General features: G+C 36.8%; 2 protein-coding genes across 4 annotated transcripts in view; one reads left to right on the top strand and one right to left on the bottom strand.

Moving 5' to 3' along the window:
* The window catches only part of br (broad-complex core protein), a 48,442-nt gene extending 47,639 nt beyond the window's left edge, over positions 1-803 (bottom strand). Inside the window, exon 1 of the mRNA XM_086832797.1 lies at positions 556-803. The gene's annotated coding sequence lies outside the window, so the exon portion shown is untranslated. The remainder of the gene's footprint in view (positions 1-555) is intronic.
* Mur2B (Mucin related 2B) overlaps positions 1-26,423 on the top strand; it is a 99,151-nt gene that overhangs the window by 13,350 nt on the left and 59,378 nt on the right. For all 3 annotated transcript variants that reach the window (XM_020950178.2, XM_020950176.2, XM_086832796.1), the window contains one exon: positions 6,503-6,555. The gene's annotated coding sequence lies outside the window, so the exon portion shown is untranslated. The remainder of the gene's footprint in view (positions 1-6,502; positions 6,556-26,423) is intronic.

Raw genomic sequence — 26,423 nt, 5'->3', positions numbered from 1 at the left:
TTCTAGGAAATGAAATCAATCCAGGGTTAACTTAGGACTTGCAAGCTAAGCTGGGAGGAATTTGATGGTTATATTTCAGTATATAAGAAAGAAATCGAAGCTTAGGAAAGCTGAGAAGTTAAACAATTATTTTGAACGGAAGAAGTTCCTGGAAGATTCGGTAACTATACTAAGAGCGTAGTATAGAAGAATTTGATAGAAAATTTGATAAATATGAGAGCAGAATTTGATAGTTAAATTTGTTGTACAGAAAGTTGAAAAGATATCAAAGCTTATCAAAGATTAAAACAGAGTTGGGATCCCTTAATGAAATAGTTCTGAACTTTAGAAAGTTCTAGGAACTACTTGGAGTTAAGTAGAAAGGATTTTCAAGTAAGAATTAATAGAATTCGATGTTATATCTTATTTCTTATTCAGTTATTAAGAAAGAAATAGCATTTTACACACATATCAAAGAACTATGAGTTCTGGGAACCCCCTGACTAAAAGATATAGTTTGCAGGACCTTTTCAAAAGCTAACTGAAGAAGTTTCATGGCATCTCTCATGGACTTACGTGTCTTGTGTGTGTGCTCCTTTTGTGGGGATGATCCTGCTCCTGCTAGGCTGCTCAGCGCCATGTGCATTGCTCCAGGATTCAAGCCGGCTACCGTCTACCGCCCTTGCCGTTTCCGTTTCCGGTTAATGCTCCTCCTCTCTGATGTCCTGCTGCTGCGGCTGCTGCTCCTATACTTCACTCTCACTTTCACTTTAGAGTTTCTGTTGCGGTTGCTCGCTTTATATTCTTTTTTTTTTGTTTTAGATCTGTTCGGGACACGGTTAAGGTTTAATATTAACGATTAACGTTGAAGGATACGAATTTTTGATGCTGCTGCTGCTGGTGTGTGTGTGTGTGTTGCGGTGTCTTCCTAAACTGCACTTGATGATACGATTTCGATACGATTTGATTATGATATTGCACAATTTGTCATCGTCATCGGTGCTTTTGTTTATTTCTTTCTCTCTCTCTCTCTCTCTCTCTCTCTCTCTTAATTTTCACCAAACAAAAATGAAAACAATCAACAATCGGCAACAAATCGGCAGGATGCTGTCCTTTACACTTGCAAAAAAATATATATAATGATGAGGAAGAAGGATAAGAAACTGAACTCTGTTCTTCGTTTGGGTTTTTTGTGTGTTTGCGTTACAATTTGCTATTTCCGTTTCCGCTGTAATGTAAATGTCTCTCTTTAGATATTTGTTGTATATTTTTCGGTTTGTTGTTCTTCTTTTTTGTATTATTTATTTGTCGGTATTTTATTTTGGTTTTTTGTTTTATTTTTTTATTTCTTGGTCCGCGTCGCAGCACGCGCACGTAACGAGCAACAAACAGCAACTAACGTTATTTTTAAAAACCCAACTCGATTGAAGTCCAAGTCACAATCGCCGCTCTGCCGCTCTGCAGGCGCCGGCAGCGGCAGCGGCGACGGCGGCGGCGGCGGCACAAGGCGGCACAACAGCCGAAGCCGCCCGAAGGTGGCCCGAAGTCGCCGCCAGCCGCCGCAGGACGAAGGCAGCAGCAACAGCAACAGCAGCAGCAGCGGCAGCGACGCTGAACGATGCGACGACGACGAGCTTTGTTTTGGTAAAGGGGGGTTGGGAGGATGCTGCGAGGGGGGTGGTGAGCAAGGACCAGGACTAGAACTAGGACTAGGACCAAGAAGGAGGCTAAAACTAGGACTAGGACTTGGATAAGGAGCAGGACTAGTACTAGAAGTGAGACTAGAACTAGAACTAGAAGTATGAGTGAGATTAGGAATATTACTAAGACAGGACAAGGCTTAAAACTGGAACCAGGACGAGGATTAGGAACACAAGTATAACCAGAAGGATAACCAGAAGTATAACCAGAAGGATAACCAGAAGTATAACCAGAAGTGTAACCAGAAGTATAACTAAAAGTATAACCAGAAGTATAAACAGAAGGATAACCAGAAGTATAACCAGAAGTATAACCGGATTATAAACAGAAGTATATCAGAAGGATAACCAGAAGTATAACCGGAAATATAACCAGAAGTATAACCAGAAGTATAAATAGAAGTATAACCAGAAGTATAACCAGAAGTATAACAAGAAGTATAACCAGAAGTATAACCAGAAATATAACCAGAAGTATAACCAGAAGTATAACCAGAAGTATAACATAAAGTATAACCAGAAGTATAACCAGAAGTATAACAAGAAGTATAACCAGAAAGATAACCAGAAGGATAACCAGAAGTATAACCGGAAAAATAACCACAAGTATAACCAGAAGTATAACCGGATTATAACAAGAAATATAACCAGAAGTATAACCAGAACTTCCTAACAAATTTGACTATGAAAATATCCCTTCAAACACACACCTTGAGAACACACACACAGACACACCATTCAAGTCCTTAGAAAGCGCCCAAAGTTAGGCTATGCCGTGTGGACTCTGCAACATCCTGGAACCCTGCTGCATCCTGTGGATTTTTGGCGATTTCTACGGGAATCCTGACCGTGTCCTTTTTTTTTCTGCCGCTGCTCTGCCATAAAAATCAGCCGCCAAACAACGTACTAAACACTCATTACTCATTTCGCAGGACACACCACACGCAGCATCAACACACACACACATACACACGCACAGTTTGCTCTTTTTTTCTGCGTGTGGCGGCCTCTAAAAAAGAAAAAAAAAAAACGAAAAATAAAAAGGATGCGACTGCGACGGCAACGGCGACTGCGACGCTGGCGCAAAGGAAAAAGGAAAATCAGAAACAAAACAAAAATGCGAAAAACGAACGAAAAATGCTAAAACCAAAAGCGGCGGCGGCAGAGCAGCAGCAGCAGCAGCAGGAGGAAAAATTGTGTGGGAAAAAGGGAAAAGCAGGAGGATAAGAAGCGGCAGCAGCAGCAGCACCACACACACACACATATATATATATACACACAGATGTGTGAGAGGAAAAAATCGCTTTTGCTCAACCCCACTGCAGGCGGCGCCCACAAACAACCCCCGTCCGTGCTGCCGGCAGGGAAAAAATTAAAAAAAAGGACGAAAAAAGCGCGTTTACACGACGACACACACACACACACACACTGTAGAGAGAGAGAGAGAGAGCGAGCGAGCGGAGCGTGGCGCAAAAATGAAAAATACAAAAATTTGTAAAGCACGAAAATAAAAAGGACTCTCACACACACTAACACACACGCGAACTACGAGCATACGAAAGGGGAAATCGACGCACGAAAAATAACCAAGCGAATAAAAAAGGATGGCCTGTGCGCGTGTGGGTGTGGGGGGGGGGGGAGTGTGTGTGTGTGTGTGTGTGTGCGAGGAGGGGAGGCGTTTTTTAAATTTTAATTTCTCATGTCTTCTCGCTTGCTCCAAAAGGCCAGCATATAAGCGCTGATAAGTAGGCAATGCTAGTCAAGAGAGAGAGAGAGGGAACCAGTGAGAGAGAGAGGGAGGGAGAAGGAGTAGAAAGTAGGGAGAAAGAGAGAGGGAGAGTGTGGGAGTATGTATATAGAAAGATCCTAAACGATCCTCACCTTTGAGCTAAAAAATAAAACAAATAACAAAACTAAAAAAACGTAAACGGAAGCAGCTAAAAAGCTTAAGCAGCTAAGGAGCAGGTCCTGGCAACGACGAGTCAGCCACGACGTCTTAACGGTTACTAAAACTGCCCAAGATACTGCCCCCCAGAGAGAGAGAGAGAGAGAGAGAGAGAGAGTGCTGCCACAGAGTCACTGAGAAACGAGAAGTGAGCCTTGCGAGCATCCTTGAAGGACTGCGGAGAGAGAGGAAAGGTAAAGTCAGCCGGCAAAAGTCTCGGCATGGCCTTCATTGTCACAACACGGACAAGCAGCAGCAACAAAAACAAGAAGCAAGAAGCTGTAACAGGAGCCAAGGCAGGAGGTCAAGACATTATCCTGTTGCTCTTCTGGCCAGAAGCTACTTCTACTTCCCCCTACAAACCTCTAAAAACACACACACAGACATATAAACTCTAAGAACTATACGCATACAAATGAGCGTAATAAAATCAAATGCTGATAGTGTGTAGTTGGACGCATATTACCCAGAAATCAGCAGAGGCAGCCTCCCCTCAAATACACGCACACACAAGGAGCAAAAGGAGCAAAAGGAGCACAAGGAGCTCCAGCAGAAGCAACACAGGACTAACACACACACACACACACAGTTGGAGCAAATCTACTACACGCAATCTTCATTTTCAACGCCATTCAAAGCCATTCCAATCATCATTATCGTCGCCATAATCATCAAGTAAAGTACCCACCAGTAGAGCCTTGACGCAGGACACTCACTCCCCCCCCTGTGCCTGCTTGGCAGCCCCAAAAAGTATGCTATGCGCCCGCTCTCTTAGACGAAAAACGACAAGGACAACGACGACGAGGATGAGGACGAGGACGCGGACGAGGAGATGCCAACAAGTGCGCCCCGAAGTATTGGCCTTTCTTTCTTTTTTTTGTTTTTTCTTGTGTTTCGTCTTCGTCTTTGCCAGGACTCTCTGGCCAAAAAGAGAGAGAGAGAGAGCCTGTGTGTTGGTGAGTTGGCGCGAAGCTGGATAAGGATGTGAATGTTGACGTCTTCGTTGTAGTTTCGCGCTTAGTTTGGGGAAGGGGAGTGAGGAGGACTCCTTGCAGGAGGAGATGGCATCCAAGCAGCCGGCAAATGCGACAAATTATTTAAGCTTGCATGTGGTGAAGAAGAGCATCCTTCGTCATCCTTTTTGCCGGCTCTTCTTTTGTTTTTTTTTTTTTTTGGTTGCATTAAAATCTTAGAAAAAGGGATGCACACACACACACACAGAGAGGGATGCCTACTACATTTTGGGCTCAAAGTTTCCTGCACACAACACACACACGCACACTAGCACACACACTCATATGCTCGTATGCAAATTATTATGCTTCGGTATAGGTGATGGGGGTGGTGGGTGGGGGGTGGGGTGAGCAGTAATTAGCCAATAGGAATAGCTCACAAGCTTGTGTCCCGCCCGGGGTTGCGTATGAGCTTAAGAGTGTGTGTGTGTGTGTGTGCGTGTGTGTGTGTGTTCACACATCCCTCGGTGCCTTGTTTTTGTTTTTTGCCTATCGCATTCGAGCTTAAGATAATGTCCTCCCTTGGAATCCTTTTTAAAAAGAAGTCAACACTTACCTGCGATCCTTGATCAGCAAAAAGAAAGTGCAAAAAGGAGCTGAAAAAATAAGAGATGAGGAAAAAAAGTGGGTGTTAATTTGAGATTAAAGTAATTATTATAACTAATTTGTAAACTAATTAAGGAAATTATTTTATGCTAAAATCTAAAGCAGCTTCAAGTCTATATTGTGTTTAGATTGGGTTAAAATTAAGTTTAAGTGTTCTAGGTAAAGTTCTCGTTAGAACACTTTCCGATAACATTCCGATAACACTTTTTCGATAACTTTTAGATCACTTTCCGATAGCATTCCGATAACACTCAAGTTAATTTTGAGTCTGACCTAAAACTAAAGTTCTACTTAAAGCTACGTGTAAGGTTAGGGTTAATGTAAAGGTTGATCATTAAGGGTTAAAGTTTACAGGGAAGGTTAAGGTTTAAGCGCAGGTTAATTAAGCAGATATGATTAGGAACTCTTAGGTTAATTAAGAGATTACTTAGTTAAGGCATTAAAATACTTGTTAAAATTTTAAGAAAGAAAATGCAAATAATTTAGCACTAGAACTTGTAGATGTTTAAGTGAGTTACTAACTATAATACTACGATATATACTATCTATCTACTGTAGATCTACTATCTATCTACTATATATCTACTATCTATCTATCTACTATCTAATATGTATCTATTTGTATATTATATTCTTGATTTATTGGTATTTGATTACTTCTGCCTTATTCGCATCTTCAGCTTAGTTTTTTTATTTTTACAAAATATAATGTTTCTTTTTCAGAACAATAACTATTCCAGTTATATTGTAAATCATATTAGAGATTTATTGGTATTTGATAACTACTGCCTTATATCTATATTAAACTTAATTTTTCATTTCTACAAAATATAATGTTTCTTTGTAAGAAGAATAACTATTTCAGGTTTTCTTAATCTATATATTTTGACCTAAAACTTTTGAGAAAAACTATTAAATAGGTAAAGAAGTTTGGCAGATATGAGAAATATCTAAAGATGGATCGGTTTTATATAGATTAATTAGGTTAAAGCTAGGTTTCTTTGATGATGATACATAATTGAAAGGAAATTGAAATTTGAAGTCAGACTGAATTTCAGGTTTATTATCTTTTGAAATATTATTTATATATAATATATTTTTATATTATATATTTATATATTATATATTTTTATATTATATATTTATATATTATATATTTATATATTATATATTTATATATTATATTATAGTTATAATCCTAGATCCCCAATCAAAGATAAATCAGTTAACCAACCGTATATCCCTTTCCTCCATTTCAGCGTTTCCCCGATTTTGACTGAAACAATTCACAATTTGGTATATAATAATATTGGTAAGTCCCCTTCGTTATTAATTATAAACCATTGCACAAAAGAAAAAAACCCCAAAAAAATAATAAAAGAAGATGGATGCCACATCCTGACTGGAATGTGTGTGTGCGTGTGTGTGTGTATATATATTTATATAAGCGTTTTTGGGTGCATATTGGCCAAGTGTGTGTGTGTGTGTGTGTGTGTGTTATGTATAATTGCCAAAGAGTAAGCTTCAAGTGTCAGAGGCAAGTTGGAAATTTGTTGCTCCACCTACTTTTTTTTTGGTGTGCGGTGCGCCTTTGTTTTTTATACCCCACACTCTTTCTCTCTCTCTCGCACTCCCTCTTGCTCTCTCTTTCCCCTCTGCTTCTTCTGTTGTTGTTGTTTTTTGGTTAATATATTACGCATATGCGGGGGTGGGGATGGGGGCACACACTAGACACACACACACACACACACACACACACACACACACGCAGAGGGGGACCGAGGAAAATATTAACCAAACACAACGAGTGTGGAGCTCTTCGCAGCAGTTAAAAATATTTAAAAAATTTTCAAGTGGGCGCAAAAAAATACAAAAAAAAAAGGAAGAAGGACGACAACGACGAGGGCATGCGTGTGACAGGACGAAGGGGGGGGGGGCACCACCACCCCTGGTTAATTGCCAAAAACAACTACAAAACGAAAGAGGGAAAAGTTTGGGGGAGCAAAAGTGGGGAAAAAACGAATTGGGAGATACCCTCGAAAGGGATCGTTTTTTAAATAAAGGATCAAGAGAGGACTGAGAGGGTATTTTCTGTATGTATTTATATATATAAATATATTATATCGTATATCATATCGTATATCATATCGTATATCATATCGTATATCATATCGTATATTATATTGCATATTATATCGTATATTATATCGTAAATTATTATTATATCGCATATTATATCGTATATCATATCGCATGTTATATCGCATATTATATCGTATATTATATCGCATATTATATTGTATATTATATCGTAAATTATTATTATATCGCATATTATATCATATATTATATCGCATATTATATCGTAAAGTATATCGTATATTTTATCGCATATTATATCGTATATTATATCATATATTATATCGTATATTATATCGTTTTTTTTCGAAAGAGTATGCAAAGAAAGTTGAGTTGAACAGTCCCCATTCCTTGGGAAAGCTTATGTAAACTCTCCGCTTTTCCTGTCTCGCTTTTTCGCATATGAATATGTAAGCATATAGAACACTGTCGAACACACAGCCTACGCCATCACACACACACATGTGTGTGTGTGCGAGTGTGTGTGTGGTGCTCCCTTTTTATTATTTCGCGCCAGCAACAACAACAACAGGATACAACAACAAAAAATGACAAAAAAAAGAAAGAAAGAAAAGTAAAAGGTACATAAATTGCAAATGTATTTGTATGGGAAAAAGTGCGTTGTGGTGCGTACTCTCCTCTCCCTGTACAGTACTCCCTCCCTACCCACTCTACGCCTCTGTTGTTACCCTACACTGCCACCTCTGCTTGAAAGCTTATTTTTTAATTTGTGCGTTGTGCCCACCCACCCACTTTTCCACCCGCTTTTCCTCCCACTTTTCCCCTAACCACCTTGTGCTCCCCCCTTATAAGGTTTGCCAAATAATTTAACATTTTTTGGAACGCTCTGCTCTACGCAGCGAAAATATTTGGGGTGTTCTTTTAGAGAGAGAGAAGGGAGAGGGGGAAGAGAGGGGTTATAGGAGGGGAGTAGATAGTAGAAAAGATAGTAGTAGGGATAGTAATAGGAATAGTAATAGGGAAAGTAGTAGGGAAAGTAATAGAGATAGCAATAGTAGAAGGTGTTATAGGAGGAGTAATCGAAGAAGTAATTGTAGTAAAAGTAGTATAAGTAGTAGTTGTACAAGTAGTAAAAAGAGTAGTAATAAGGAGTAATACAAGTAGTAGATATAGAAGTAATAGTAGTAGGAAGACAAGTAGTAGTAGCAGGAGAAGAAGTAGTAGAAGGAGAAGTAGTAGTAGCAGGAGAAGCAGTAATAGGAGGAAAAGTAGTGGTAGGAGGAAAAGTAGCAGTAGAAATAGAAGTAGTAGTAGGAGGAGAAGTAGTAGTAGTAGTAGGAGGAGAAGTAGTAGTAGTAGTAGGAGGAGAAGTAGTAGTAGTAGTAGGAGGAGAAGTAGTAGTAGTAGTAGGAGGAGAAGTAGTAGTAGTAGTAGGAGGAGAAGTAGTAGTAGTAGTAGGAGGAGAAGTAGTAGTAGTAGTAGGAGGAGAAGTAGTAGTAGTAGTAGGAGGAGAAGTAGTAGTAGTAGTAGGAGGAGAAGTAGTAGTAGTAGTAGTATCACACCGCTCAATAAGTTCCCGGCCTAACAAGGAAAAACATTTTTTTTTTTGAAAATTTTGTTTTTTTCATCAATTTAGTGTCCATCTACGGCTATACACTTAGTCCAGCGCTTCTCCAACCTTTCTATGCCATTTTTGTAGAAAGATGAACTTTTACCCTCAAAATAGGTCTCAGTATCGACAATCACCTCCTCATTTGATCGATATCTCTTGCCTTGGAGGTCCTTTTTGAGATCTGAAAAAAGCCAGTAGTCACTGGGGGCCATATCTGGAGAATAAGGTGGGTGCGGCAGAAGTTCGAACCTCAATTCACTTAATTTCACCATTGTTGCCATAGACTTGTGGCATGGTGCATTACCCTGGTGAAACAGTGGTTTCTTCTTGGCCATACGTGGACGTTTTTCCTTGATAACGCGATCCAATCGATCCAGCAGTTTTATATAATATTCGCTGTTTATTGTTTTACCTTTTTCCGGTAGTCTATAAATAAAATCCCATGTGCATCCCAAAATACAGAAGCCATAACCTTACCCGCCGATATTTGTGTTTTGGGACGCTTCGGACGGCTTTCACCGGCTACCACCCACTCAGAAGACTGACGAATGGATTCTGGAGTATAGTGGTGTATCTAGGTTTCATCCATGGTTACGTAACGGCGAAAAAAATCGGTCCTATTGCGCTTCAACATGCTTAAACACGTCTCGGAAGCATCGATGCGTTGTTGCTTTTGGTCCGGTGTTAGCAATCGCGGCACCCACTTCGAGCAGAGCTTTCTCATGTCCAAATGTTCATGTAATATCGTAAACACACTGGCTTCCGATATCTTTGAGGCATCAGCTATCTCCTTTAATTTCAATTTGCGATCGGCCAATACCATTTTTCGGATTTTTGCCACATTTTCTGGCGTAACTGCTGTTTTTGGGCGACCACTGCGTTCAGCGTCTTTGGTGTCCACCCGACCACGTTTAAATTCATTGTACCAATCTTTGATGGTTGATTTTCTCGGAGAAGAATCTGGGTAATGTTTATTAAGCCAAATTTTGGCTTCTACTGTATTTTTTCCTATCAAAAAACAGTGCTTAATCAGGAGACGTAACTCCTTTTTTTCCATATTGTAGAAAAACTCAAAGGTTGTATTACTTAAAAATTTGTAACTTAAAAGCACGTGGTCACACAGTTGTATAATTTTTACACAGAGCTTATGATAATCGACACTTTCGATAAAAAATATCTATATTTGCTTACTACTGCTCCTTATATGTCGGGCCGCGAACTTATTGAGCGATGTGATAGTAGGAGGAGAAGTAGTAGTAGTAGTAGGAGGAAAAGTAGTAGTAGGAGAAGTATTAGTAATAATAGACAATTTTTTTTAAAACAAATCTAAGCTTAAAAAATCCATAACTAAGCCAAAAAATCATTAATTTCAATTCGGAAAGCTGTTCTATATTAGTTTTTATAAGGTTAATCAATCTGCATATTCCATTCAAAATGTAAAAATTATGAAAATTTTAGATTTTTTTTTTGACAATTTTAAACCCTTAAAAAATGTTAAAAAAATTAAATTTTTTTTTGACTGCCTGAGATGGCTTAAAAGATTCGCCTGTTGATGCTGATCAACAATATATATGATTTATAGGGTCGGAAATGACTCCTTCACTTTCTTTTAAGCTTCTGATTGAAGGTCCATTACCATTTTTGTACCGATATTAAAGATATTAATTTATGAACTTTTTCGACAAATCAAAATTTAAAAATCTCATTACTGAGCCAAAAATGCATTAATTTTAATTCGGAAATCTGTCCCATGTTAGTTTTTACTAAATTAATAAATCTGCATACTCAATTTAAAAGTTTTTTAAAATCAAATTTTTGACAATTTTTTAATCTCAAATTTAACAATTTTAACCTCATAAAATTCTAAAAATTTTGAAAAAATTAAATTATTGCCAAAGATAGCTAGATCGATTCGCCAGTTGATGCTGATCAAGAATATATATGATTTATGGGGTCGGAAATGATTCTTTCACTTTCTTTTAAGCTTCTGATTGATATTATAGGAGCTGGAAATTTTAAATAATGTAATTATATTTTTGTTCTGAATTCTAGTCAAAGTTATTAGTTTTGTCCGGAAAGACAAGAGTACTGACGGACAAACGGACAGTCCTTTTATGATCTATTTAATCTATAAACTTTATCTAGCTTGAGTTGAAGCTCAAGTTTAATTGTTGACTACTTATACGTTTTTCTGTGTTTTCGTTTGTCCTTTTAATTTTATGTCCTTTTAAACCTTTTATCTATTTATCTTTGCTTTTTTGTCCGTTAGCATAATCCTTATACTTTATCTAGATTATAATAATTAGATCTTTCTAGTTTATCATTAGCATTACTTAAAATGTTGGCGTACAGAAATATATTTTAAACAATTTGTTTCATTTTTTATACTGCATTTTCTATACACTCTACAAAAAAAGAGTTGATTTTCCCTTAGGCTCTGTGAAAAGTGCATTCATCATTTCATCAAGATTATCATCGTCATCATTTCAGAGTTGTCTTCGACAGCGACTTTGACAGGTCCTTTTTCCTTTGCAATGCTTGCTCCTTGGAGCTGCTGCCAAGGCTTCTTTTGCTTGCTTTGACTCGTCTTGTGTTTGTTTTAACTTGTCTTGTACCCCCCTTGGTTCCCTCTTTCCCCTCCCCCTTCGTGTTCCTTGGCTACCCCTATCTCCTGCTCCTTACCTTTTTTTTTTTTCTACCCATCTTACCAAATCCCTTTGCCTTTCTTCACATCCTGGCGGCATCCTCCTTCTTTTTTTTTTTTGGCAAAAGTTTTTTGCTTTTCTGCTGGCATGTGCGTATGCCACACACCCCACACACACCACACACACCGAGGAGTACCTCTTCCCCCCCCTGCTAGTCTTTGCCTCTTTAGCATTCGCGCTAGTCTGTTAGTGACAGTCGACGGCGAAGCCGGCAGCAGCCAATTTAATTTTTCATATGTACACAAAGCTCTCTCTGTGTGTGTGTGTGTGTGTGTGTGGAGCCAAAAACAAAAACAACAAAAAACCAAAAAAAGGAAAAACGGGGAAAAAGTTTTTCTAATTCGCATTTGTATTTAATTTGATGGAGCTCTCTTTCTGGCTCTCTTGGTTTTTCGTCCTTACCAAAAGGAAGGATCCCCCCCCCCCCCTTTGGTGGTGTGTAACCCCCCCCCCACCTGAGCTTCATGTACCCCTCCCCCCCTCCTCAGAGTATGTACCCCTCCCCCTGCTCCATTAGGTTCGCTGTTCGCCCTTTTTTTAATGGGGTGCTTTATGACAAACTTTAAGCGCGAGCGACTCTAAACATTAAAATTGTACATGGCTCAGGCGAGTGGGTGTGTGTCCTTGTGTGTGTGTGTGGGTGTAGGTAAAAGTAAGAGGGAGGAGGGGGAAGGGGGAAGGGGGAAGGGGTGTGGAGGCTAAGCGGGGGATGCGCGCTCTTTCTAACACCGCCCACTAATGCCAACTGTGTCTAACTCGTGCAATGACTGCCACTTGCTGTCTCTCTCACACAAGAGTGTGTGTGTGGGTGTATGTGTGTGTGTGTGCGCATATGTAAAGTGAGGTATACCCCCCTTCTACCCCACTACCCCCCCCCAATATGCGTGCGCGTGTCTGCGGAGTAATTTTTTAACTAATTTTCTATACAAATTTTTAGCATGTCGTTCGGGGCTTTGCGAGCACACACACAATTTTTTTCACTTTTTTTGTACTTATTTTTGCATACATGAATATGTATATATGGGTGTGTGTGTGTGTGTGTGTGTGTGTCGCCTGCTCATTCGCTCATTTACGGTGTGTGTGTGTGAGCCTATTTCCCGCCAGCAAAAGAAACGAAAAAAAGCGAAGGGAAAGTATAAAAAGTTTGTAAAGGCCTTAAAAAGGATATTTCTTGTTTTTTTTTTTTTGCACTATTTATAGAGAAAAAGATATTCTCTATAGAAATAAAGATATATAGGTTTATATAGAAAAAGATATTCTTTATATTTCTAACATAAATAGGAGAAGATATTTTCTATATCTCTAATATAAATAGGAGAAGATATTCTATATATTTCTAATATAAATAGGAGAAGATATTCTATATATTTCTAATATAAATAGGAGAAGATATTCTATGTATCTCTAGCATATATAGGAGAAGATATTATGTATATCTCTAACATATATAGGAGAAGATATTCTATATATTCTCTATATCTCTAACATATATAGGAGAAGATATTCTATGTATCTCTAACATATATAGGAGAAGATATTCTATAGATCTCTAACATATAATATATATATATATATAGAATATATTTTCTATATCTCTAGCATATATAGGAGAAGATATTTTATATATCTCTAATATAAATAGGAGAAGATATTCTATGTATCTCTAACATATATAGGAGAAGATATTCTATGTATCTCTAACATATATAGGAGAAGATATTCTTTATATCTCTAACATACATATATAGGAGAATATATTTTCTAGATCTCTAACATATATAGGAGAAGATATTCCATATATTTCTAATATATATCTCTCATATCTTGGGTATATCTTTAAGATATCTCTGCTATATCTTTACCATATCTCTGTTATATCTCTGATTTGCTGGAAACCCTTAAAGATCAAACTTTGGGATCCCTAAGCCAGGATCAGTTAAGTAGCAGTTATATTAAAGTTACTCAAGGATAAGTCACAAGATCACTTTGATTAAGGATACTTTTCATTGTTCAGATATAATTTAAATATATAACCAACAATATATCAACTTTGAACTTATAATTTCTTTCTAAAGTATAGTTTTATATGAAAATGTTAAAAAGGAACTATAATATCATATTGATTGTGGTTTCAATTTCTGATATTGACACTTGAGGTCTTGTCAAAACCTTAATTGGATCTTTTAAGACCACAAAGTGAGGCAATAAATATATATATCTAATATAATATATATATATATGTATATATATTCAACTTTTGGTCAATGCAAGTCACTTCCCTTTGCCCCCTTACTCTCTCTTCCTCTCCCTGAAACTGTATTTTCTTCTTTTTTCTTTTTTGGGGGTCCTGCCGTTGTTATGATGATTTGACAGGATGGCAAAAGCAAAAAAGGGAAAAGGTCCTGGCAGCTGGGAGCTGTGCAGTAAGAAAGAGCGGGGGTGAAGCTGGTGTGCCTTCCTGGCAGTGATTTGCATTGTTTGTTAGCAATGTCAGCTGCCAGAGCAGATAGACCATACACAGGTCCTGGCCATATGTGACTGTGTCCTTGTTTGTGTGTCTGTGTGTGTGTGTGTGTGTGTGGACGACGCGTCGCTGTTAAATATTACATCAAAATAAAATTAACATTTCATTTGGTGGCATCTTTTTTTATATATTTTATATTATTATATTTCTTTTTTGTGCCAAAGAGAACGCTTCATCGATAAATTTCGCAGTCGGATTAAGGGTTGGGGTATCTATGGGGTCTCTCTGATGCGATTTTCGCCATTCATTTTTTATTTGCGACTCGACGACTCTCTTCTATTTTTAATAAAAAATCATTACATAGGCAAATATAAATATGGCCGGACTGGACCACACCCCCCCTTAAAGTGTGTGTGTTAAAGTGTGTGTGTGTGCAAAAATGTTGCGGTAAAAAAAGTCGAGCATTATGTAGAAAAAGCCAGTGACGCCAAATATTTTCTGCCATTATTCATGGGGCTTTCATTTTTGCACAAAAATGCATTTTAATTGTCACATAAAATCATTTTCAGGTGGTGTGGGGGGGCATAAAAAAAAATTAAGGGTAAAAGGGGGGTAACAATAGGTAGCCAAATATATATATACATATATCTATAGCTGATTCGATAGCCGATTCTAGACTCGGGTCGTGTGTTATTAGTTATCTCTTTAATCTGAATTAGGGTTAACTTTTGCTCATATTTAACCCCCAAACGAACAATAATAAACTCTCTCTCTCAGCCCCAAATAATCACTAAAACAGAAAAAAATATTGAAAATAGGAAAAATAATAAATAAAAAATTTAATAGAACTTCTGCTTGTGACTGAAGTTATAATACACTGCCAGGGCATAAAAATATTGGGAAAATTTTAAAAACTAAATTTATAAATATAAAAAATAAAGATTTTATGAATTGTATAACACAAATACTGATTTTTACAAAAAATTATCATATAAAATAAAAATATTGATCTATATTTCCTATAAGGAACATATTTGATGTTTTATTTGGTGATAATTCCTGAAGCAGTCATTTCCGACCCCATAAATCATATATATTCTTGATCAGCAAGAGGAGTCGAATCGATTTAGCTATCTTCGGCGGAAAATTTTTTTAAAATTTTTTTCAACATTTTTTATGATGTTATTTTTCATCTTTTAAAATGTCAAAATTTGACAAAATTTAAAAATGGCTAAATTTAAAAACTGAGTATACAGATTTGTTAGCGCTATAAAAACTAGATTAGAACAGCTTTCCGAATCAATATTAATGCATTTTTGGCTTAGTTATGAGATTTTAAAATTTTGATTTGTCAAAAAAATTTCATTTAAAAATATTGTTAATTTCGGTACAAAAATGGTAATGGACCTTCAGTCAGAAGCTTAAAAGTAAGTGAAGGAGTCATTTCCGACCCCATAAATCATATATATTCTTGATCAGCGTCAAAATCCAAATCGATCTAGATATGTCCGAGAGAAATTTAATTTTTCAAATTTTTTCCAAATTTTATGAGGTTAAAATTGTTAAAATTGAGATTCGAAAAGTTGGTAAAAATTTTAATTTTTTAAAATTTTAAATAAATTATGCAGATTTATAAAGCTGATAAAAACTAACATGGAAAAGCTTTCCGAATTAAAATTGGCGCTTTTTTGAATAAGTTATGCGATTTTTAAACTTGGATTTATCGAAAAAATTTTCATACAGATATAGTTAAATATCGATTCAAGGAATACAAATATTTTAAGCTTATTTATGATCGATTTCCGATTCTATTCTATAATTCGATAGGAAACTGCACGGCTATATAAACTTATGCTTCTTGAAGTTAGTCTCCTTTCTTGTTTCAGTATAAAATATGGTTTTTGAAATACAATTTTAAACTACAAATTTTTATTTTACTTTATAACAACCTATTTTCCTTCAAAATAATTGTTTTTTTTATTCTAAAAATGATTTTTTTTAATATAAATATATAAAAATAATCAACTCCATACAACCTATACGTGTGTAGGCAAAATATTTTTGTAAATTTTTGTAAATACATTTTATTTAGTGCCGACACAACCGAGTCCCTGAGGGAGGAGTTCCAGACAATTTCCTTTCTGTGTATTTTTTTTTTTTTTTTTTATGTGGAGCAAGGCATTATAATATATTTTAACTGCTGTATGCAGTAAAGAGTGGGAGGAGTAGAAGAAGGTGAGAGAGTGTAGAGAGTAGAGAGAATAAAAAATAAAGTATAAAGATAAATAATACAACTACATTCACGCAGACACACGCGTTTACTACCCATTACCCGGAGCCCAGTTCCATACCATTTCCCTTCCTCCCCCCCTCTAAACTGGGTAGGACTCCGAAAGGGAAGCTGTGTGTGTGTGTGTGTGTGTGTGAATCCTTGAACACATATACGCGCGATTCTAAAAAATTAATGTCGCTTTCAGTAATTTGAACAGCAGCAGAGGCAGCGACTGAGAGGGGAGTCAGAAGTGTCGCCACGAATCGCGACAGTTGCCAGAGGAAACAAGGGGTTGCAACGCCTTAAATACCCTGGAGTTTTTGAAATTAATTCAAAAATTATACAGAGCGAGTGCAGAGTTCAATGATCATTGATCATTAATAGAAAAGGGTATTAGAATACCAGTTAGAAGCTTACAAAGCAGGGAAAGAAAAATTTTCGACCCTATAAATCATATATATTCTTGATCAGCATTAACAGCCGAATCGATCTAGCCATGTTTGGTAGAAAACTTTTTTTTTCTCATTTTTTTTTTTAATTATTTGAATGTCAAAAATCGACAAAATTTTTAAAAAATTTTTCAATATTTTATTGAGTAAATAGATTTATTAATCTCATTAAAACTAGCATAGGAAAGCTTTCTGATTGAAGATTAATGCATTTTTGACTGAGTTATGATCAATTTTCTCTGCAAGAGTATATAATCTTTGGTTTCCCGAAGTTAGCTTCCGTTTTTATTTTTTTTTACATTTTTTGATATTGTTGCAAATTTTTGTTACTTAAAAAATACAGTGTATCAAACTAATCATAATATTTTTGTCAGTATGCCTTAGTTTAGGTGCATTTTGTATATTTAGAAATTGTAGTGCATCATAATATTTTTAATATTATTCTAAATATTTTCAATATTATTCTAAATATTTTTTATATTATTTTAGATATATTTTATATTATTCTAGATATTTTTTATATTTATTTAGATATATTTTATATTATTCTAGATTTATTTTATATTATTCTGTTTTTTTTTTATTGTTCTAGATTTTTTTATATCGTTCTAGAAATTTTTTATACCATTTTGGATATTTTTTATACTATTTTGGATATTTTTTATATTGTCCAAGATATTTTTTATATTATTCTAGATTTTTTTTTATATTGTTTTAGGTATTTTTGATTTTATTCCACATATTTTTTATATTATTTATTCTAGATATTTTTCTATTTTAGATATTTTCAATAATATTCTAGATTTTTTTTATATTATTTAAATTTTTTTTATTTTATTTAAATTTTTTTTATATTATTTAAATTTTTTTATATTATTTAAGTTTTTTTTATATTATTTAAATTTTTTTATATTATTTAAATTTTTTTTTTTGTATATTGTTTTGATTTATTTTATATTATTCTAGATTTTTTTTTATATAGTTCTAGATATTTGTTATTTTATTCTAGATATTTTTTTTATCTTATTCTTTTATATTATTCTTGATATTTTCAATATTATATTATTTTAGATATTTCTGATATTAATCTCGATAATATCAATATGATCCTCGATAGTTTCTATATTAATTTCGATATTTCTATCGATATCCTTTCGATATACATTGCTGAGTAACTGTAACAGTAACAGTAAAAGTAACAGTAGGACATGGGGGCCAAGGCTGGCACCAGACTCACTTAAAAATTCGAATGTTATAGAAAAGTGAGCAAAGGCACAACGATGGCGAAAAAGAAAATTATGTGGGTGGTGGGAGGAGTAAAGGGGGGCAGCACACACAAAGCAGAGCCGGAAAAAAACGAACTCAAATTACATAAAATGAAAAGTTCTCGTTACGCGGCGCATTTATTGTGAGCCGACCCCCCTTTTCCCCCCTTTCTTTTCCTTAATTTTTTTTTTCGCTGTTTCTGCTCTTCGCGGCTTCTGCTGCTGCTGCTTCTAATCATCTCATCTCTTTCTAACTCGGCAAAGTCGCGTCCGACGTCGCCGTCTCGTTGCTCTTCGGGGGCATCCCCCCCTCCCTTTGCTACTGCTCCTGTTCCTCTTACTGCTCCTGTTCCCCTTACTGCTCCTCTTACTGCTCCTGTTCCCCTTACTGCTCCTGCTCCTGCTCCTGTTCCTGCTCCTGCTCCTGCTCCTGCTCCTCTGCCAGCTGATTACTACTTTTATTGCTAGCAAATATCTGAACTTCTTCGTTCTGCTCCAAGGCGAAGGTGAGTCTGTGTGTGTGTCTCTCTCTCTCTCTCTTTCTGAGCTTAGCTTTTTAGGCAAACGTAAAGGGGGAAAAATCTAAGGAATGGTGAGGGGGAAAAATCCAAAGGGGGGGGGGGGCTGTACTCTTGTAACTTGCGCGGAAACAAGGTTTTTATTTCACCATTTCTTTCTTTACTTTTCACTTCGTTTTTTTTTTCTGCCTTCCTTCCCCCCTTTCTTTCCTTTTGCCGCGGCAATTTCGCTTTAGATTTTACTGCGCGAAATTCTTTATGTTGTTGTTTTTCTTTTTGCTTTTTTTTTTTTCAAGGCAAAACCACCCCCACTGCATGTGTGTGTGTGTGTGTGTGTGTGCTTAAGGACTCCTTGTGAGTTGGAGAATGGAGTCTCCTGTCGCTGTAGTTGTATATATTTTTTCAATTTTTGACGTCGACTTTGCTCCCAGTTGCAGTCGCTAGTTAAGCAGAGTCGCGCTCTCATTTCTCCACACGTTTTTTCGTTTTTTAACTACGTGTTCGTAGTTAAACAATCTCATCTTGTGTTCTCCCTCTAAATGTGTGTGTGTGTGCGAAGGCAGAGGCTCTGGCAGAGTCACAAAAAAGGGGGGGAAGAGGGATGGAGTAGACTGGGTCCTGAGTCTGTAGCTTACAAGTGCACGGCGGGATAAGCGGAATTAGTAGTGGAGAAAAGGTGATTTTTAGACGCGTTCTCATGCACTGAGAGAAACAAATGGGAGGCGTTTGAGAGCCAATTGTAAATTATTTAAGTAAATTTATTATAGTGTTGTATTTTCAGGAATTTTGAAATAGCAACAAAAATAAATCACTCTTTAAATAAATTAAATTTTCTGGATAATATTATTTATTATTACTTGTTGATGTCCTAAAATTCCCAACTGTTTTTAAAAGTATTTAAAGAAAAAAATTAATAAAAAGAAACAAAGGAAACTACCTTATATACTCTTGCAGTTTGTCATAAAATTATTTTATAAAATCAGAAAGCTTAAAATAATCGAATTTTTTGAATAGATATTTTTGTAATTTTTTTATATGACAATTTTGTTGAACAAATCTAAGCTTTAAAATTTCATAACTAAGCCAAAAATGAATTAATTTAAATTCGGAAAGCTTTCCTATGTTAGTTTTTAATAGGCCAACAAAGCTGCATACTCCAATAAAAATGTAAAAATTATTAAAAATTTTCAATTTTTTTTTGACCATTTTAACCCTTTAAAAAATGTTAAAAAAATTAATTTTTTTTTTGTACTGCCTGATATGTCTAGATCGATTCAGCTTGTGATGCTGATCAAGAATATATATGATTTATAGGGTCGAAAATGACTCCTTCATATAATTTCAAGCTTCTGATTAAAAATGTAATGTCATTTATGGGACGATATTTACTATATTTTTATAAGGCAATTATTTAAACAAATTTAAGTTGAAAAATGTCATAACTAAGCCAAAAATGCATTAATTTTAATTCGGAAAGCTGTTTTATGTTAGTTTTAACTGGATTTAAAATTCTGCATATTTAATTTAAAATTTTAGAAGATTAAAATTTTTACCAATTTTTTGGTGACTATTTTAAGGATTTAGCCCCTTGAAAAATGTTGAAAATTTAAAAAAAATTAAATTTTTTTCTGATATAGCTAGATCGACTCTCTTGTTGATGCTGATCAAGAATATATATGATTTATAGGGTCGGAAATGATTTCTTCACCGCGTTTGAAGCTTCTGACTACAATTATAATACCCTGTAAAGGGTATAGTAAACATGTCATCAATCCATATGGAAATCTTCTCTCAGTGTATTTCTTTTGCCATATGATAAGTGGCGGGGTCGCATATATGCCACCCAATCCCCCCCCCCCCACCGCACCTTTTGTCATGTGCTGCTGCTGCTGCTTTTGCTGCTGCGGTGTTTAGAGAGTTTTTCGCTCGAAAGCTGAATAGATGAGACACTCTTTTGCCGCATCTCCCGGCATCTATGGAGTCTGCAGACCAACAAACTAAGTACCGGAGCAGCCTAAAAAAAAGGACACGCGGTGAAATGAAAACGAAAGGAGCGCGGCTACAGGAAGGTGGAGAGGGGAAGGGGGGCGACGGAGAGTTTCCAGTAACTTTGAAAAATAAAAAGCACACGAGGGTTGCTTGATATATTTCTTTTTCGCTGGTATTAGTTGCTGTTGTTGTAAGTGGATATTAGGGGGATATGCTGCTGCTTCTGCTATGTGTGTGTGTGTGCGAGTGTGTGTGTGAAAGGCAGGCATCCTTTTATATTTAAAAACATACTCATTTCAATATCTAAGTGCGGGTGGTCGTCCCCGCCCCCCTTTCCCGCATAAGGCACTTATTATTACTTTTAATATCGTATTTTTTTTGTGCAGCTCTTTATGTGTGTGTGTGCGAAAGTGTGTGTGTGTGTGGGTATATGGCAAGTGCGTGTGTGCGTGCTTTTTTCATGCTTTTGCCGTCTGCTCCTTTTTAGTGGTCGCATTTAAGTTGAGTTTTTGTGTGGGTAGAGCATACCCATACCCTAATACCCTGTACCCTGGTACCCTGGTACCCTGGTATCCTGTACCCTGGTATCCTGTACCCTGTACCTTTTACCCTGTACTCCTTCCGCTTAAACAGCCTTCACCCATACCATATACCCGTCCTTGGAAATAAAGGGTATCATAATATTAGTTGGAAATATGCCAAGCAAAAAAAAAGGTTTTCTAAAAACAACAGGCGAATCAATTTAGACCATTTTAACAAGAGTTTTAAAGCTAATCAAATGGTAATATGTTTAATGATTGTTTAATACCAATAACTTATTTATATCTATGTAATATAATTCAAGTTAATTTAAAAATATAAATAAATATTTATTAAAATATCAATTGTACCGAAAATATTCTATTTTATTGAATTTATTTGTTTCTTTTCAAATATATATTCTCAAATATATTTATAATTACACTATATATAAAATAAATAAATACTGAAAAATATCGAATATGAATATATTTTGTCTCTTTTCGATTAAATTGCTTCGATATATTAAAGAAAATATACAATTCTTTCTGTAAAATATCTCCTATAAATTAAAAAGACTACATATTCATAGCATATATTTCACAAATATTGAATTGTTCAACAACTTTTAGAATAAATACTTATAAATAATAGATTTATCGATATATTATGACATCCCTAGGGTATATAGACTTCGTCTACCCCAAGTTCTTTGCCTTTCCCATTCTGTTCTTCTTTTTTTTTGTGGAATGAATGAGCATACGCAGACTAAAAACGAAAGTAAATTTGACAGTGAGCAGAGGCAAAGCGGAAAGAGAAGATTGTGGGGGAAGCTATAGCTGAAAGCACGGTAGAAAAAGTTGGAAAAAATCTGCGGGCTCAGACGACGACGACGACGACAATGGACGGGGAACCCCCTTGATTTGAAGTCCTTGCTACCGTTCCCCTTGCATTTTGTTTAGTTTTTTGCTGATAAGCAGAGCATGTAGGTATAGCTATATACATTATATAATGGAATATATAGAAAAATAGAAGGAAAATTGGGTAAGGGGAAATTATCAACTACTGGCAACTGTTTTAGATTTATAAAGCTTCAATTATTTATTTATGTTGCTGACTGCTCCTTGTGCGGGCCATAAATTAAATAAAGTAAAACGCAACAAAAGGAGGCGCTCTAAGAAATCAAATGGAAATTCAACGAACTTTGAATACTCTTCATTTAACTTTTAATAATTAAAGAAATCAAGAAGGCAGAAAGAAGACTTTATGAGATTAAAAGTTCTGGCAAAAGGATATAACTTTGTCAGATTTGACTACAGTTTACAGGTGTTTATTACCTGTTGTAGTGAATGTAACCTCTTGTGAGAGCATCAATGGAAGCTCTCTCGCTCGTTGGTAACAAGGAATGCCATAAAACATACAAATGGCCAAATAAAACATTTTAAATGTAGCAACAACAAAGCAGAAAAAGCAAACAAAAAATACGGCAAAATAAGAAAATAGTATTGTGCTTAGAAAAAAGCAAGGAAAAACCAGAGCGGAAACAACAGGAGTGCCAGGAAGGAGGCACATTAGATAGATTAGATTAGATTTTTTATGCTGCTGGGAAAACCTTTTCCACAGTGAGTATGAGAGTGAGAGAGAGAGAGAGAGAAAAGTAGCTCAGGCAAAGCGAACTATCAATCGGAGGGAGGCCTCCTCACCTCCCCACCTGATCCGAGATGAATCGACTTTCGCCTTCCTGTAGCAAAGTAGCTCCCACTGGGAAGCCTCTGCCTCCACTTGATCCTGTACTTATTCAGCAGCGAAAAGCTGCCAACTTTTCCGCTCACGCAAAAACTAACATTTTCTAAAAGTTGTGCTGCTTTTGCTGCTGCTTTTGCTTTTGCTCTCTCTTGCTTGGCCATTCCCGGGAATTATCTCAGGTCCTGGACCCCCCCCCCAGGAAACTCATCTAGCAGCATTTGGGTCCTGCCTTACCTGCCTGGGTTTCCTTTTCAAAGCTTTCTTTTTTAGCTGGGAATAGAGAGGATTCGGGAATAGCGGATAAAGGACCACGTTGAGCGCACAAAAACTTAGAAATAATCACCGACATAAATCTTAAAATGGGGGCTGCCCTACGCCTTGTGCCTAACTATACTCTCTTAGGTGGGGAGTAAAGGTGGGTGGTGGTAAGGATTTGGAAGGAGCAGGAGCAGGAGCAGGAGCAGCAGGAGGAGGGTCATCTGGCGCTGAGCGTGGCAAATGAAAAATAACTTAGAAGCACGTTTTGTGGCATTTTTCCTTTCGCCTGCCTCGTCCTTTTCTATGCGTCGTATTCTATGCTACTACTCCTGGATCCTGGCTCCTGCCTCCACTGATTGCTGTTCCTTTTGTTGCCTTCTCTACTTTAGTTATCCTCCAGCTTGGGGCTACTAAGAAGCAAAAGCAGGAGCAGAAGCAAAAGCAGAAGCACAAGCAGGAGCAGAAGCAGGAACAGTAACAGGAGCAAAAGCAGAAGCAGGAACAGTAGCAGGATCTCAGGGGGAGGAAGGGCCCAGCTGGATTGCTTTATATTATTGCACATAGTTGAGAGACAAAATGCGGCAAAATTCTAAAATTCATTCGAGCAGAAAAGCACCAACAAAAGTGCGTGGGTGGAAGGGGAGGGGTAAGGAAAAACTTTTGGTTTCCTTTTGCTTCGATTTCGCTAGATTTTCCGTTGAATCAGTCGAACCTGCCCACCCACCAGTTTCCAGTACCCCATACCCTCCCCTCCTCTTCTCTCTTCCTGCTGCCCCCCTTAAGTTTACTCTCCTCCCCCCGTTGGTCGACAAACTGGCACGTGGCCTTCGACCAATGCCAAGGCACAGTGGTACAAAAATAATGGTAATAATCCAAAAACTATAGAGAAAGATTTTATTTTGTTTTCCTATTTAATGGTCTTTTGGTAAATACTTAATAATAATGGGTTTCCAATAAGTTTGTTCAACTACTTATTATAGTTATGAAAACTTTAAAGATAAAACCATCAGTTGGAAACAATTTTGCAATGTTTTCCTTTATTCTTTATTATTTTAATAATAGTTTTTAGTAAAATATATGCCAGACTTGTGCAATTTTGATGGTTTTATAATAGAAAATACTAATTGTAAGGTTGTATGATTATTTAACTTCTTTAAAAATATAGTTTACACTTTATACCATCTAAATTCAACTCATACAAAATATTTCCAAAGGTTAATTTCTGTCAGTGTAGTAAACAATTGGTAGACTTATACACATACTATTTAAACAGCTTTCTTTGGTCATACTCTAAGGTCAATGGAGTTACTCTCACCAACTTGGCTAATTCGTGGATCATTAACATTGGAGTTGCGCTTGCAAAACATGAAGCCAGCTGCTTCAACAATTGACAATTGTGCGAAGTTGCCTTCTATTTGCCAAAGTTTCCACCTAAGAACCACAAATATTGGGTATATTTGTACAGAATAAATATCATATATATGATATTTTATTTAAGCAATGAACCCGCAACCTTGAAGTTTAATTAAATTATTATTAGTATTTTTTTTTTTTGAAGAGCTTTTTGTCATATCTAAGACCACTGTGGCAAGGACCAAGGAACTAGCAACTAACAACTAAGCACCGCAACAAGCAGCCCCCCCTGGAAAACTTGAAACCCTCTCCAAGGATTTTCCTGGACTGTTTGTGTGTATGTATTTAGGGAGTACTATAATTCAGCGTTTGCTTTTAATGGCTTTCAAGGGGGAGGCGGGAGGTGGTTGGTTTTGGTTAGTGGGTGGTGGTGGTGGTGGTGGTGGTGGTGGTCTGTAAAAAAATGAAAAGAATATTTTATAGTTGAAAATCCGATGGCGTCTTAGAAATCTAAACATTAAACTTGCCTGCAAAACTTTTTGCGCCAACCACCAACTGTGCCAACCCTCAAAGCCCCCCCCCCAGACCAGGCCAGGACCCCAAATCGCGACCAAAGCCGCGTCAAAGGACGAAGCCCCGGGAAAGCGAGAAAAGCAGTGGCAGAGAGGGGTAAAGGGGGTAGAGAGAGCCACAAGTTGAGGTAGGCGGCCGCAAGGGCAACAAAAAGGGGGTGGCTGCCTTTGGTGGATGGGTTTTTCGGCAGTTTTGCTTTTTTAGCTGCGTGAAACTTACAGCAACAGCATCTGCGACTATTTCTCCTCAATCCTCCTCCTCCTCCTCCTCTCACCCTTCCATCTCTTTTACCGCCGACGCCGCATTTTACATAAATCTTCTTTTCAAAAAAAAAGAAGAGAAAAAAGTAAAAAGAAAGCGCAAAAAAAAGAAGAATGTAAGAAAGCGAAGCAGGGAGAGAGCAGAAAAAATAAATAAACACTAATGCCAAGGAGGCAAAGGCAAAAAAAAAGGAAATAAAACGAACTAGAAAATTTAGTATCTACACACACACAGACACACACACTCTCAAGCAAACAAACACAAAAGTACGCACACACACACACACACACCGAAAAAAAGAGAAAAATTTTTTATTACAGCGAGAAAACTTAATGGCTGCTGTTGCTGCTGAGGAGCAGCTAGGGAAAATTGGGTAAGGGGTAAGGTGTAGTCAAAGGAAGCTTCAAGCTGAAGACGCTCAGGGAACAAGGACGAGTTCGTAGAAGGATGAGCTGATGAGCAGGAAGGAGAACGAGCTGCTTGGGTGGCTCCTCTTGATTTCGGCAACAATCTTTTCCCTCTCCTTCCCCCTCTCAATACACACTACAACACACACACACCTCCCACCCGATATATTCAAATGAAATGGAACATATTTCTTTTAATTTCCCAAAGAGGGGGTTATGGGTGTTGGATAGGGTTCTCTTGTTGTCTCTTGACCCAGATATATCCATGGAAACGTGGCGCTAAAGTTTCATTGTATGCCAAAAAAAAAAAAAGAAAAGGGGGAAGGTGGAAAATGAAGAGAGATACTTGAAAATTAAAAGTGTCCCAGCTACTGTGACACCTACCCCAGCTCAGTTGTCTTAGGAAGACGCTACCCCTTTTTCTTCTATGAGAAGACTCTAGTCCTTTTTCTTCTTAGGGAAGACTCTATCCCCTTTTCTTCGAAGCAAGATACTATAGAGTAGACTTTACTAGCACTTCTTCCAAAAAAAAGACTCTACCCCTATTTTTCTAGCAGAAGACCTTACTGCTTTTTTAGGAAGACTCTACCCCTTTATTTCTTAGAAGGACTCTACCCCCCTTTGGTAAGATCCTTAATGAGATCCTAGCTCCCCTGTAATAAGACCCTACTCCTATTAATAAGACCCTA

This window comes from Drosophila serrata, unplaced genomic scaffold, assembly GCF_035046125.1.
Source record: "Drosophila serrata isolate PLE 108 unplaced genomic scaffold, ASM3504612v1 contig_251, whole genome shotgun sequence".
Lineage (NCBI taxonomy): Eukaryota > Metazoa > Arthropoda > Insecta > Diptera > Drosophilidae > Drosophila > Drosophila serrata.
This window is presented reverse-complemented; position numbering and strand designations above follow the sequence as displayed.